We start from the raw sequence: 16,152 nt of genomic DNA, 5'->3' as shown, positions 1-16,152 counted from the left end.
TGTGTGACACTGGGGATTGAATCCAGAACATTCACTCTGCCACGGAGTTACATCCCCAGCCCTGTAATAACTGATGACAGAGGATATATTAGCTTTCTGTAGCTATGTAACAAATTACCACAAACTTGGGTACTTGAAACAACACTCAGGTAAGCTCACAGCTGGTCAGGTGTGAGCCTGAGTGGGTTGCACTCAAGGTATCAGCCAGGCTGGCCTTTTTTTTTTTTTTTTTTGGTACCATGGATTGAACCCAAGGGTGCTTAACCACTGAGCCACAACCCAATCCTTTTTATTTTGAGACAGGGTTTCACTGGGTTGCCTACAGCCTCACTAAGCTGCTGAGGCTGGCTTCGAACCTGTGATCCTCCCACCTCAGCCTCCAGAGCTGCTGGGATGACAGGCTGCACCACTGCGCCTGGCCAGGCTGGGCTTCTGTCTGGAGGCTGTAGGAGCCTCTTCTCCACGCTCTCTCAGGTCCTGGCTGCAGGTCTGAGGCCCTGCTCCCTGGCCAGCTGTCAGCAGGGACCACTCTTTTGAAGACCTCTCCCTGGTCCTTGAAGGCCCCTCCATCTTCGAGGTCAGCAATGCTGTGCTGAATTCTTCTCAGGCTCTGAATCTCTTTGACTCCCTTTACAGCCTTGCTTTCTGCTATCAGCCAAAGAAAACTTTCTGCGTTTGAAGGAGTCACGATATTGGATTAGGCCCACCTGGAAAGTCTTATTTTAAGGTCGGCTACCTCCTCACATCACATAACCTAGGGGTTGATGTTGCATCATATGCCCAGCTTCTGTCCTCAGTTGGAGGGTGAAGGCCAAGAGGGGCCTTCATAGAATCAGCGTGTGTGCTGTGTGTGCGGTACTGGGTACTGGGAACCCGTCGCCTGGCCCACGCTGAGCATGTGAGTGACACCCAGCCCTTGTCCTTAGAATTTTGACTGTCTGTGGGGACAACATTCAAATTTATAAAAACTCTGAGACAAAAGACATGAGTAATAGTTTGCAAAAGAGGAAGTCATGTCATAAGCAGACATATGGGAAAATGTTTAGCTTTAATGAAACACAGAAATGCCAGAAAGAAGTTTCCATTCCACAGATGAATTTAGCAGAACGTATTCGCTATTGACAGGGACACTGTGGATCCGGCGTCTGCATTCACTGGTGGTGGCGACGTGGATGGTCCCACCCAGGTAGGAAGAATGCGGCTGTGTGTGCTGTGTCCGTTCATCACAAAATCTCGAGATGAGCAACTTCTAAGGAGGAAAGGTTTGTGTTGGCTCATGGTTTCAGGGGTCCTACTATCCCCACGGGGTCATACCCCCAGTGACCGAACTTCCTCCAGCGGACCCACCGCTGAAAAGTTCCACCACCTCTCAGTGCCACAGCCTGGAGCCCAGCCTTCAGCGTAGCGGTGTCTGGGGCCTGTCTCAGATCACAACTGTATCCTACACCAAAGTCTTTAAAATGTCTCCAATCTTTGGCCTTGTGATTTGACTGTGAGAATCTATCTAAAGAAAAAAAACCTAAATCTTTAAACATCATGGTCCACACAGCAAACTATTCATGATGAAAAAGCAGAAACAGCCTGATTGACCACCCAGGCAGGGATCGAAACACTTGCAATAAGATATTATGCAGTCACCAAAGAAGTCATGCTGAAAGAAACGGAAGAAGATCTCACAGACAGAGAGACATTTCATGGAGATGGAACGTTCGCTCCAAGGCCTTTCTCTCCCTCAGTGGAACCTCATCCAGTGACCCCAACAGTTTTTCTTTCTTTTGTTCAAGAGGTAAATAAAAAAATTATATGGCAATGCAAAACCAACCTAAGTTTGAAAAGAACAAAGTTAGAGGATTTAGGCTGACTTTGAGACCTAGTATAAAACTACAGTGATCGAGGCTTAAAGATAGACAAATAAGTCAATGGAACAGATCAGAGAGCTCAGTGAGCAATAAGCCCATATGTTTGTCGTCAATAAAAAATCAAATACGATTTTCAACAAAGATGCCAAGGCGATTTGATGGGGACAGAGAAGCCTTTTCAATAGATATCCACATGAAATAAAATGAGCCTTACCCCTGACCCTACACCGTGTCCAGAAGTTAACTCGAAATGGATGGTAGACCTAAAGGCTAGCACTATACAGTTTCTAGAAGAAGGCTACTGTCTTCCTGATGTTGGGGTGGACAAAAAGTGCTTAGTCAAGATCTGAAAATCATGAATTATGAAAGAAAAATTGGTAAATTATACTTCTGCTGTTCATAATACTAAGAAAATGAAAAGATGAGCAGGAAACTAGTAGGAAGTTTTAGCAGTATACATATCTGACCAAGAATTTGTGATATCTGTATCTATGTCTATAGATACATAGTGATATACGCACACACATATATATACATATACATTCTATATATAGAGATCACGACCCATTAAATTGACCAAAAAAATCTAACAATTGGTCAAAAAAGTTGAGTAGACACCTTACGAAAACAGAAATGTGAATAGCCAGTAAACATCTTTAAAGATGATCAGCCTCCAAAACTATTAAGGAAATGTAAATTAAAATCACAATGAAATACACTGTGCACTCACTAGAATGGTTGAAATTTTAATTTGACCATACCCAGGGTAAATGGGACTCTTCTATATTGGTGGTTGTGGCAATGCAAAATGAAACTACCACTTTGGAAAACAGTGGAGGTTTGTTGTGCAGTTGAACATACACTATCCACATGGCTCCATGTGTTCACTCCTAGGTATTCACCCAAGAAAATAAAAATGGGTTCACACAAAAACATGTACTCAAACGTCCATGATAACAGTATTCACGATAGACAAAAACTGGTAGATCCTAAATGTCCATCAAGCATTGAATGGAAAAATTGTAGTCTAGCCAAACAATAAACACTGTCTAATACCGAAAGGCAGCTACTGACACATAACACCATAGATGAATCTCAAAGACATGCTGAGCAAAAGAAGCCAGCTATGAAGGACTGCGTACTTAATATTGCATGTTCATTAGGTCCCAAGCAGGCAAAACCAATCCAGAGTGACAGAAAACCATCAATGGATGCCTGAGAGGTATCCACCGGGGACCAAATGCAAAGAGCCCCTAATGGAAACAATCCGCGTCTCTACTGGGGTGACAGTTACACAGGTGTATCCATTTGTCCAAGCCATCAAACTGGCTGGGCCGGATGATGCTTGCTTGGAGTCCCAGCAACTACCTGAGGCAGGTGGATCCCTTGAGCTCAGGGGTCTCAGGTCAGCCTGGGCAACATAGCAAGACTCCGTCTCAAAAAACCTCATCAAACTGTATATGTAAAGTGGGTATATTTTATTTTATACAAATTATGCTTTCATAAGTTGACTTCAAATGAATAACAGTGTGAAGACCATCTTCTAGCTTAGGAAATGGTTGTGTTAAAATAAAAATCTACACTTAATCCCAAGGACATAATTCTACTCATCTTTTCAATAAAAGGTTTGAAACACGAATAAATAAATAAAAATAAAATAAAAATCTAACCAGGCATGGTGGCTCTTGCCTGTAATCCCAACGAGTCAGGAGGCTGAGGCGGGAGAATTGCAAGCTCAAGAACAGTCTTAGCAAGTTAGTGAGACCCTGTCTCAAAATAAAAATTGAAAAGGGCTGGGGATGTGGCGTGGTGGTTAAGTGCCCCTGGGTTCAATTCCTGATGCTAAATAAATAAATAAAGTAAAAATTTTAAAAGTACAAAATTACATCTACAATATGATCACAGATGGGGAAAGCAGGCAAGACACAAAACACAGGCGACCTAAGTCGTGTGTACTCACAGACAGCCTCATAGAAAAGGAAGTGCCCTGGAAGGAGGAGCGTCTGCACGCAGGTGGCTAGGACTAGGGTACTTGCTTTCTTTCTCTTCTTTTAAATATACATTATTTGGCTGGGCACAGTGGTGCACCCTTGTCATTCCAGCAGCTCAGGAGGCTGAGGCAGGAGGATCGTGAGTCAAAGCCAAGCTCAGCAAAAGGGAGGCGCTAAGCAACTCAGTGAGACTTTGCCTCTAAATAAAATACAAAACACGGCTCAGTGGTCGAGTGTCCCTGAGTTCAATCCCTGGTCCCCCCCCCCCCCCAAAAAAAAAAATGTAGCCTGAACTTGCCAGAAACAATCCTCCAAAAGGTGTGCCACGGGAAATCAAAGAATTCTGAAAAGAAAAGGACAAGTCTTTGTAAAAGATGTCACTGTGGGGAGAGTCTCTGAGAGCAGCGTGGTCTCCTGCCCGTGTTCGCCAAGGCCTGAGACGGGGCCGGGGCGGAGCTAACCACTGTTTAAACGCGACGGTGGCCAGCCACCGTTCTGGCTCCTGTATGGGCTGCAGGAGACCTGGCACACCAGAGCGTGCGCTGGCTCTGCGGGATGCGCCCACTGTGGTGGTCGCTGAAGACGGCAGCCCTTACTTCTTATCTACCGGCTCTCGCCACCTGCCTGGGTGGCATCAGCTTTGGCTGCACCAAATCTTCTTTTTCTATCACTCCCAACGGCTCTTTAGTTTTCCTGGAACCCCGGAAGACCCAGGAGGCCAGGAGGTATCAGTGATACCAGACCCCTTAAGGTCCACACGTGGCAGGACCTACCCAGTCTGTATCGGATTATCTCTCTGACCTTGACTGTGCAGGCCACCATGCCCCCTACGGGACTTGTCTTCCAGATGAGGTGTCCTTCATTTCAACTCAGGGATGGTCCAGGTGGCTTATTTCCTACACCACCAGAGCCTATCTTGGTTTACCTTAGTGGTTTCCATATTAGTCCTAAACTGAAGGCAAAAGGTTTTATTAGAATAGATATAGAGAGGGCTGCGGTTGTGGCTCAGTAGTAGAGCACCTGCCTAGCATGTATGAGGCACGGGGTTTGAGCCTCAGCACTACATAAAAATAAATAAACAAAATAGAGTTATAAAAAAAAAAATAGAGAGCCAGGCATGGTGGCACATGCATACCTGTAATCCCAACGATTTGGGAGGCTGAGGCAGGAAGATCTCAAGTTCAAAGCTAGCCTCACCAATTTAGTGAGGCCCTGTCTCTAAATAAAATATAAAAAGGGTTGGGGATGTGGCTCAGTGATTAAGCGCCCCTGGGTTCAATCCATGGTACCAACCAACCAACAAACAAACAAACAAATACATACATACATATGAGCTATAGACCTATATCGGATATATAAATAAATTATAGACAGATATATACTGAGAGTAGGTAAAAATTCGGAATAAAGGAAATGGTAGATAACTCCAAGTAACTCCACTTTTAAAACGTCAGTTTCAAAGCCGTGAATACACATGATCCCAGCACTAACACACAGGGTCAAAGATGTGACTTCCAGGGATCTTCACAGTCCGTTATACCAGGAACAACTGCACAGACAAGTCTGCCAGGCATCATGACATCTGGATTCAAAACTCATAATTAAGTAAGACAGATTAGTGGACAGGTAGACATGTGATAAAACAGTGTTAATTCCAGAATCAGAATTAACTCATGCTGCTTACCCCAGGAGTCTCTCAGCTCCTCTGCATGGTTTTTTGTTTGTTTGGTTTTTGGTACTGGGGATTGAACCCAGGAGTACTCTACCACTGAGTTACAGCTCCAGCCCTTTTAACTTTTTATTTTGAGACAGTGTCTCACTAAGTTTCTGAGGCTGGCCTTGAACTTGAGTTCCTTCCACCTCAGCTTCCCAAGTAGCTGGAATTACACTCATGCACCACCAAGCCCAGTTCCTCTCTTTGCTCAAAAGTTTAAAAATATAAGTTAGGGGTAGAGATCATAACAATCATTTTTGACAGGGCTTTCAGGGACTTTAAGAAGGAGTTATGTATTTGCTCAGGGATCCCACATCCATGTACTGGGTACCAATTATACATTGTGCTGCATCCTAAAAAATGGCTGGGGAACCAAATAGACATGTCTTCCCTCGTGTAGCACGGCTGGGAAGGGGAGGGAGGGGAATGAACACGCAGCTGCAGTCAAGAGTCGTGTGAGCATCCAAGTGTCTAGGCAGGGGTCTCTTATCTCCTTCCCAAGACTTGAATTTGGGAGCAGAGTCCCGGCAGGCCCTTCTCACTGCTGACATCCCTACTGCCTGCTGAGGTCTCCTACCAGGCCTCTGCTGGTTCCAAAGAAGAATTGGGACGGATGATCAAGGAGAGGCTCGAGTCCAGCCATGGTCCAGCTCAGTTTTCTCCTTAATTAAGAGTGCTGTGCAAAATTACTACAAAGTTAGTGGCTAAAACAAATTAATGCTCTCAAACTTCTGGGGACCAGATGTCCAAAATCAGGATGTTGGCAGGGCCAGCTCCTCTGGGGTCTCTGAAGGCCCGTCTGCTCCGTGTCTGCACCACCTCCTGGTGCGGCCAGCATTCCTGGGCGATCTTTAGCTCATGGACTCCCTGCATCTCTTCTTCAGTTTCTTCTCTGTGCGTCTTTCTTTTCCTAGTTTTATGAATGTATAGTCCACCCAGATAGTCTGGGATGAACTGGTCTCAGGATCTTTTACTGTACCTGCAAAGACCCTTTTTCCAAATCGTTTTACTTTCACAAATTTGAAAAGAACACATCTTTGGTATTGGGAACCATTCAACCCACAACGGGTACCCACAAATCACAACTAAGAAATTCACAGTCTCTCCATTCTTTTTTAACATGACGGGGTCTCATTTTGCTAAAGGGTATTTGCTTGCCTGGGTGTGATTTTTTTCCTTCAGTATCTAAAAAATAAATCATGGATGGATGTTACCATACTCCACAGTTTTCTCCTTATGCCTAAATGTTTCTTCTGGGCAGCAGCTTATTCCTCTATGCAGAGAGAGCTCTGGCAGTACGTGGAAGTTGCTGTGGGCTTAATGTGTCCCTCCAAGTCCACACGTAAGAAACTCAACCCAACACCAGATATTGGAAGGTGGAGCTTGATGGGACGAGTTTCAGTCCTAAGGCTCCAGCCTCAAGAATGGATGAAGGCCATTCTCCGGGCAGTGGGCTAGTTTCAGAAGAGATGGCTTTGTTATAAAGCTGGTTTTCTCCTTCTGGCTATGTGACACATCCATCATGTCATGACATGGCACAAAGGTACCTAACCGCTAGAACTAAAAGATAAGTTGGTATTGCTTCAGGACACTAAGCTAATTGTAATTTATTACAGCAGCAACAGAAAATGTGTTTTTTTTACATCAATAAATATTTATTTGCATTATCATTTCCATGCTTAATCGAAAATGTATACTCTTAAACTTGCTTCACTGACTGTTACTTTGTGATTTCAGATGCTGATTCCAATCCTAATACAAAATTCGCCATCTGCAAGTGGAAAAATGTCTCTGACAAAACCTCAGTTGCAGCATTGGCTTAGCGTTTACATGGCAGGGACTCGTATTAGAGGTAGGAAAAAATGGCGGCCAGTAGTATAGTAGACGCTTGTGGCGTGTTCCCAGGGTTACTTTAGAACTGTTTGCTGACCAAAGTTGAGTATTAGGAAAAAATGCTGTGAAAATTTGAGAATTTGGGGCATGTTCAGCTGCTTTCTATCAATTCCTGCAATGTCCAAGAGAGAGGTGAACCTGGGGAAGCCAGTCAGTCTGTGAGCAAAAGGGGAGTATCATTTTGCCGGGGAGCCCTCTCTGCCTTCAGGCTACAGGTGGATTTCATAGATAAACTGGTAACTTGGGGCCTTACGGGGTTGAAAAACCCAACTGCTTCCTATGCCCTAAGCAAAGGCATTCTGGGCAGATGATTCTACCAAAGTCTCAAAGTTTTACAAAGGGCTTTATATTTCAAATTCTCTACCAGACGTGGAGAGCCAGGGCAGAGGCAAACTTCAGTTTAAGGGTATTATCTTCTCAGCTAAGCTCATCATTTCGTATGGCTTCAGGTAGCGACAATTAAATTGAAGAGAAGGGTATGACCAGAGCACAGCAACCCGTAACTCAAAGTCTGAAGTCTTTGGAAGGAGAAAAAAAAAATCTATGTGTAAGCAAGGATTTGGGCTCTGGTTACTCTAAAATGGACAAATGGATAGGGTTGCCAAACAAAACACCAAATACCCAATTGAATTTAAGATGAACAATAGATACTTTTTTAAGTATAAATGTGTCCCAAATGTTTTTCTACTAAAGTGTTATTTATTGTTCATCTAAAATGTAGGTGTAACTGGGCATTGTGTGTTGTCTTCTTTTCAATTTGCTAAATGTGGCGACTCTCTTGTGAAACAGACCAGAAACAAATATATCAAAGCCTACTAAGTTTGTGAGGGTTTCAGAGTTGTATTGTTAATTATATTATTTAGGAAGTCACCCATTGGCCTGAAAGTGCAGGTGACTGAACAAATTCTAATACAACTCCAGGTTCCCAAATCTGCTTAGTCCGCAGTAAAGGTGTTCCTGCTAATTCTCACTTCTGATGTGACTTTGGAAGATGAGAGACAAGGATGAGCCTCTTACAGGGCAAAGCTAGGAGGATATGGGTAAGAAACTGTCCCAGAGGCATACACGACATATTGCTAGAGATAAGAGGACTTTGCCCACAGGATTTGATCATGCTGTGCTCCAGGGTCTGCTGGTTAATTCCCCTGTGTCCCTCCTCTAAGTGGGTGTTTTTAGGTGCAGTGCTTTGAGCTGGGGCAAGTGCCAGAATGGGACTTTGAGGTTGTCACCTGTTATGGTTTAGATGGGAGGGGTCCCCACAAAGCTCTCTCTCTTTTATTTTTTATTTTTTTATTGGTACCAGGGATTGAACTCAGGGACACGTAACCACCCAGCCCTTTTCATATTTTATTTTTATTTACTAAGTTGCTGAGGCTGGCTTTGAACTTGCAATCCGCCTGCCTCAGCCTCCTGAGTGCTAGTATTACAGGTATGCACCACTGCACCGGCCTCCAACAGCTCATGTGGGAGGTAATGCAAGAAAATTTAGAGGTGAAATGATTGGGTTATGAGGGCCTTAACCTAACTAGTGCATTAATTCACTTGAATGATTAACTGAGTAGTAACATGGGCAAGTAGGGTGAGACTGGAGGAGGTAGGTCACTGGGTGTGTGCCTTTGGGGTTTATATTTTGTCCCTGGTGAGTAGAGTGCGCTCTCTCTCTCTCTCTCTCTCTGCTTCCAGTTGCCATGTCCTGCCCTGCTTTCCTCTGCTATGCCCTTTGGCCATGAACTTCTGCCTCACGTTGGACCCAGAGCCCAGAGTCGGCCATCTATGGACCGAGACCTCTGAAATCATGAGTGCCAAATCAACTTTCTCCTCTTCGTCGTTCTCGCCAGGTCTTTTTGTTGCAGTGGTAAGAAGCTGACTGGAGCATCGCCTAGGCAAGGCTGGGTGTATGCTGGGCACGGGAGGAGGTGAGCTGTGGCTCTTCGCTTTCTCCTCCCACAGTCTCCCTCGTCTGCAGCAGAACACCTTCCACGGCGCTTGCTGGTGTGTGGCAAATGAGTTACAGGTGTGCTCAGGTATTGGCACCCTCATCTTCAGGCCAGACAGGTCAGTCTCCCAGCAGAACAGAGCCTTCAGCCATGGTCAGCCTTGGTCAGCCTTGTCCTTCAGCTCAGTGTGCTGTTCTGAGGAAATCTCTGACGTGAGAGTGAGCCCAGACCAAAGCGTCCCTCTTACTTCTGAGACCGATTATAAGTTCAGGGGATTCTCCAAACCACCCTGAGTGTCAGTAATTCATGAGAAAGACTCACAGGACTTACTGAAAGCTGTTGTACCCACAGGTTTTTACGGCAAAAGGATGCAGATTGACGTCACCCAGGGAAGAGATACACAGGGCAAGCTTCCATTGTCCTCTCCTTGAGAGGCCATGGACAGCATTATGTGTCTGGCTTTAATGTGTGACAGTGTAAGTGGAGAGCTGACACCCAGGGAAGCTGAGCTCAGTTAGAGTCCAGGGTTTATTAGGACTCCATAATGTAGGAATGGCTGATCTCCCCCATGGTTGGTCTCAGCCTCTGTCCTCTCTGGAAGCTGAGCTAATGCCAGTGACCCTAAGCCCCAACCCTAAATCTCACTGTTAGACTTTTCTTGTGTCAGAAACCCCCAACCTAAACAAAGGTAACGCCCCCCCTGCCCCACATCAAGCATGACTTTCCAAGAGCTTGGAGATTATCGCCAGGAAGCTGAGGGCAGAGGCCAGACCTGTCCTTGGGCAAGGTTAACTTCTTTCCTACCCAAATGCACTGTTCTTCGATAATGGAAGCCCAATTTTTAACTGAGCCCAAAGCATCCAGAATCAAAAATCCCAACCTCTACCAGAATCCTGATCTCCTGTGCATCTGGCTGTGACCATGTAACCAGTCTTGTTGATGAGATATATGTGGAGGTGGTATTTGCCACTTTGGGGAAGGGTCGTTGAGTGGAGGGGCTTGTTCTGCTCTGCCTGCTTTCTTCTTGCTCCCTAAGTGGGGCCTGAGAAGCTGTCCTGGTTCATAGGTGATGCTTCATGGAGCAACAGAGTAGAAGGCACCTGGGGTCCTGTTGACTGATGTGCCCTAACCACTTCTACCATGCTTAAGCTACCATTACTTTGGGTTTTCTGCCATTTGTAGCCAGATGTGATTTCTACCTTTGCTTAAAACTTAGAGTTATGTTGCTTGCATGTAGATTTGCAGAACTCTGCCCATTTTTCACTAGATCCACCAACTCATGCTCAAGCTACCAAATCATGCCTGGTCTTTGCCCCTCTGCCTTAACCCTCATCTCTGTAGACATCTGCCTTTGTTCCCAAGTCTTTATCTCATTCAGGCAGTTTATTTTTCATTCGTAGCTGAGGCATAAGGACAGGAAGGTGACTATTTTCTGATCAAATAATCATCACGTTTTTCGTGGCTAACTGGTGATTTGACTGAACTTCTCATATAAATTGATCAACATTACATCTAAACTTTCAGGTCAATTTTCTTGCTATGCCTTTAAAAAAATTGAAAAACAGATATTTTTAAAACCCAAGAAAGATTTTTAAAAATCAAAATGAAGATTTATAGATCTTTCTAAAAGCAGACACTGTGATTTTATCTACATTTTGTTAAAATGTGCCATGTTTCCCTATGTCCAGGTGTTTGGCATCCTTTTTATTGAATACAGGGCAAACACTGAATCTCTGCCTTTGATTCTCTGCTTTTTGGTGTTTTCTCATTCTTGGTTCTTCATAAAGACCTTATTTCAACTTTTTCAAATATTTCTAAGAAATTAATCATTCAATGTAGAAAAGCATCCCTATTTTTAGAGATTTTATCCTTCTTTCATTTAAGAATAGCAAGACATTGGCACATGGAAATCTTGTGATCTCTGTTGCACTGTTTATAGTCTGGGAGGCGGGACGGGGAAGGAAGAAATGGCAAAGTTCCACAGACTTGATTTTCTTATTTTCATGGCAAAGGAGGGTGTGTGTGTGTGTGTGCGCGCGCGCGCGCGCGTGTGTGTGTAAAAGAAACATGGAAAATAATTTCCTCATTACAACACAATCAAAATCAATGTTTAAAACAGAAAAATCACCAAGCCTTAGCAGGATTACTTAAACAGTCAGTACTACCAAAGGGACGCTGGCCACAGACCTGTGTCCCCATGGGAAAAGTCCTCCTGGGGTGAACTGGCTCATTGAAGAAGCACTGACTTCTCTGTCTGATCCAGCTAAGCCAAACCAATGAAAGAAAGTCTCGCAGAGTTCATCAGCAACACACAGATCACTCAAGGACTGCTGCCAATCATGTCTGCTCCCACAAGTGGTCAGGTCCTTGAAGATGAGAAGCACTCCACTCTGTATCTTGTACAGCACCCAGCACATAATTGGTGCTGAAGTTTCTTTTTACTGAGTGGAACATGTCAATCATTGCCTTATACCCTGGCATTGTGCTTCAAAAGAAGGACTAAATGATGTGTGTCTAATTTCCGGTGCTGCCAGAAATACTATTTCTTTGGGGCTAGGGTTGTGGCTCAGTGGTAGAGCACTTGCTTTGCAGTGTGAGGCACTGGGTTCGATCCTCAGCATCACATAAAAATAAATAAATAAATCAAAGGTATTGTGTCCATCTACAACTAAACAAATAATTTTTAAAAAGAAATATTATTTCATAACCTTGTTTAAAAAAAAAAAAAAAAAAAAAAAAAAAACTTCCAAGGCCCACTGAACTAAATTCTCCAAGCCCCTAGATGCTCTTTCCTCTTTGGGCCAGTCAGCTGTGCAGCCGGAAATGGATGGTGGGGCGAGAGAGAGGCCGTTCTGCAAATACCCTGGAATGCTGGCTATGTCAGGAAGTGTTTGGAGAACGCCTCAGGAGCAGAGAAAGTATTTCCAAAGCAATATACACACAAAGATATTTGAAGCAGAGAACATGCACTCTGAAATAGATGCATGGGGCACATTCACAGAATATCAAATTTTCACCAAGCTTGGGAGCTGCTGCAGCCCAGTATTCTGAACCCAAGAATTGAGGTAACTGTAAACCGTGAGCACTGCAGACAATTGTATTTGCAATATGTCGTTTAGTTGTACACTGATCTTCTTATGGTAACATACATATAAAATTGTGATTAAGCACATAGGCATATTATAATTGCTGCCTGATAAATGACACTAGCTTGTTGCAGAAAAAAAAAAAAAACTCAATAAACAATTATGTCTTTTAAAAATCAGATGCAATAATTTCTTACTGGAAAATAGATATCATTCATTGAGATCCAAAAATGAGCTGAAAGCCGGCAAAATGGCATATGCCTGTAGCCCCAGCTATTTGGAAACAGAGGCAGGAGGATCACTGGAGGCCAAGAGCTTGAGATGAGTATGGGCAACACAGAAAGACCCTAAAAACAGGAGCTGGGTGTTGAAGCAAAGGCGACACTAAGCAAACCCCCTCCCCTCTCCTCAGCATCCCCCATTAGGATGCTAAGCAGGTCTCCTCCACTGACAACACCAGCGAGATAGGAATTTTCAAGGTTTGGAGTTCCTAGTCGTAGGACGGCTCTACCCACACCGATGTGAAAAGATTTTATTTAGTTTCAGAGAGTTAAAAGAGTAAACCCAGACGTGGAAAGGATCGCTGGATGGAATACCCCTGCACTACAGCAGGGAATGAACTCCTGGCCTAGGCCACCCTTTTACTGAGAGAAGTCAGACACAAAGACTATGCTGCTATCTGGATCTTGAACATCCCCCAAAGGTCCGTGTGTTAAAGCTTGGTCCCCAGGGTGGCGCTCATGGGAGATGGTGGAACCTTTGAGAGATGGGTACTTGTGGAAGGAACTTTGGTCATTGGGAATATGCTTTGAAGGGGATTGTGGGACCCCTGGCTCTTCCTGATCTCTTTTGCTCCCTAGCTCAGGATGACGTGAGTACTTTTGCACTGCCATGTGTTCCTGTCATGATGTGCTGCCTTGCCGCCGGCCCCCAGAAAATGTGGCCATCTGACTGTGGACAGGAACCTCCCAAACTGGAGTCAAAATAAACCTTTTCTCTTGATAAATTTATCCTCTCAGGTATTTTATTATAGGGACAGAAAACTGTACCCCACACTATGTACTGGATGATTCCATTTATATGAAATCTACAGAAAAGGCAAAAGTATAGAGACTATAGTAGATTGGTGGTTGTGGAGAGTAGAGAATGACCACAACAGGAAGCACTGGGGATGCAGGAAAGTGTTGGAAAATGTGTCCATAGTGGCGGTGGTTCCTGAGTGCGTTGGTTCACGTGAAATTCTTCAAACCTTACCCTTCCAACGGCTGCTGTTTATGGTATGTAAATTATACTTCAATAAAGCCGTTTTTTTTTTTTTTTTTTTTAATTCAAAGAAAGGATTCTTTCAAGACCAGCCTGAGTCTGCCTTGCCCCAACGCTCTGACATCAGAGCAGTGGCCCTGCCTTCAAGTGGGGACTTCTCTGAGCAGGAGTGCTTGGAGTACAAATCTAGGCACTCTTACATCAAACCAGACTTGGGGATGCTTCAAAAATTAAGATTTGCCATTTCTAAATCTAATTATTATCATGTTAGTCAGTCTACAGTACCGACGTCGGGTCTGAGCGTCTTAGTACATTAAATTTGGGAAACGAACGTAGCATTTTCTTCATTTGTGGGGATGGTGTTATGACCGGGAGCCAACAAGAGCTTTGTGAGCTTTTCTTGAACAAGGCAGCTGTTTAGGGCAGCTCCTGGCACAGGGGAAGGTATTTAGGGTGTAGACTTAAATGCCTTCCCCAACAACTGTGGTATTGCTGACTACACATCACCGTCACCACAGAAATGTGGGGAATTATATTAGGAAAATTCATCTTGTTCAGAGGCGAAAGAATGAATGGAACATTCTGAAACCAGCATTTCTGTCCACAGCAAGTGGTTCTCAAACTTGGGTGTGCGTCGAAATCTCTTGACCAGTTAAACAGACAGAATCCCAGGCCCCACGGCTGCGGAATTGAATGTCTGGGAACAGGAGTCCGAATCTTTCCAGAGCCCTCAGGGTGACTGAGGTGATTCTTACGTCCTCAGTACACACTGGAAGAAACACGAGTCTCCAGAAATAAAGATGAGGATAACTGCGAGGCCTGCCGTTCACACATCAGGGCGGAACAGCATCTTCCTTCCCTTGCGTCCTCTGTCCCGCCTCCACCTCTTGCTCTGTGCCTTCCTCCTCTTGGTCTCACAGGCTTGCTTTCAGGCAGAAGAATCCTGGCAACAAAGAGCTCTTGAAGAGCTTTCTCTTGGTGTCCCCCAAGGGACAAGGTGACACCAGAGGTAGATGAAGCCTCGGCCCATCGGCCCTGTGGCGTGGTTTTCCCTTGGGGGTCACTGGAGAGGAGCTGGCAGGAAACTTGTGGATCTAAAACTCTGTGGAAGGCAAGGGAAGCGTGACGTGGTTGACTAGACAACCAGCCCAGGACAGGACAGAGCTCTGGAGAGGCCACCTGCTTTGTCACGGGAGACCATTGTCTGCCTGCCAGATAATGGTCCACTCCGTTCAAGATTCCCTTTCCCAGAGATGCCCCTGCTTCAGTCCGTGGCAGCACATAGCTCATGAGTATTGGCCTTGGACTTTCTCTGGGAAGCTACCACCCACCCAGGCCACCCAGACCCAGAGCTGGAAGGAAAGTGTGCGCTTGCAAGACAGGTTGGGGTTGCGCTCTGAGTCATTCACACGAGCCTTCAGGACCCACGTCTGGTTCAGCACCGTGAACCTCGGTGTCTCATAGTACAGGCGTGTGATGAAGTCATCCGTGCGGTGTGGTCGGAACTGGACTTCTGTGTAGCCAATCTTCTCGAAGCTGAGCAGGCTGAAGATGCTATTGTAGAGTTGCATTTCCTTGCAGTGGCTCTGGTCCATCTCATCTAGGATCTCCATCAATTCATTGCCCGTCTTGGTGGGGTGGGCGCATGCAGCTTCATGCACTGTCAGCTCATGGTAAGGGCCAGAGTAGGGGTGCACCTTTGGCAGCCAGATTTGTAGCATGAGCCCTCACCCCGTCCATCATGGTGGATTGATTGGACCAGGAGTGGACACTTCACCCACAGAGGCCCAAGCAGAGGCTCTGCTCCTGGAAATTTGTGATGATAACTCAACTCTTCCCATCTTGGTATGTGCTCATTTCTTATACAGAGGAATAGGAAAAATCCTGGGGTCTCACCATTGATTTTATATAACATTTGCAAAATGTTATTCATATAAATAAATACATAAGTGTTATTTATATAAACAAACTTTTTCAGAGGCCACTGTTGAGTAGGCCCTTCCACTGGGCCACCAGAGCCAAACGGAAAACAAATGGAGTCAGCCGGGGCTCAAGTTTACATCGCCTACAGAAACCCAGCTGCTCTCTGGCTTTCTCAGCAAGCAGGAGAGAGATGCAGTGAAATTTCTGAACCAGGTCAGTTTCAATCCCTGTGACAACACAGTTCCCTCTGCCTTAACCTTACATTAAAAAGGAAACCTACGGTTAACCAATCAGTTGTCTGTCTTTCATTCTTTCTCCCTGTCCACCCCACCCCACAGTTTACAAGGACAGTGACTTTGAAATGACCAATCTGCTCTTTGTTCTTGCTTCTGTTTTTTGCAGCCCTTTTCTGTAAAACTAACCTCTTCTGCTCATCCCTCAGAACGCTTATTCTATTTTATGGAATGAAGTGTTGCCCAATTCTGA

Source organism: Sciurus vulgaris (assembly GCF_902686455.1).
Source record: "Sciurus vulgaris genome assembly, chromosome: 10".
NCBI classification, from domain to species: Eukaryota; Metazoa; Chordata; class Mammalia; order Rodentia; family Sciuridae; genus Sciurus; species Sciurus vulgaris.
The sequence above is the reverse complement of the archived record's forward strand: the minus strand, read 5'-3'. Positions refer to the sequence as shown.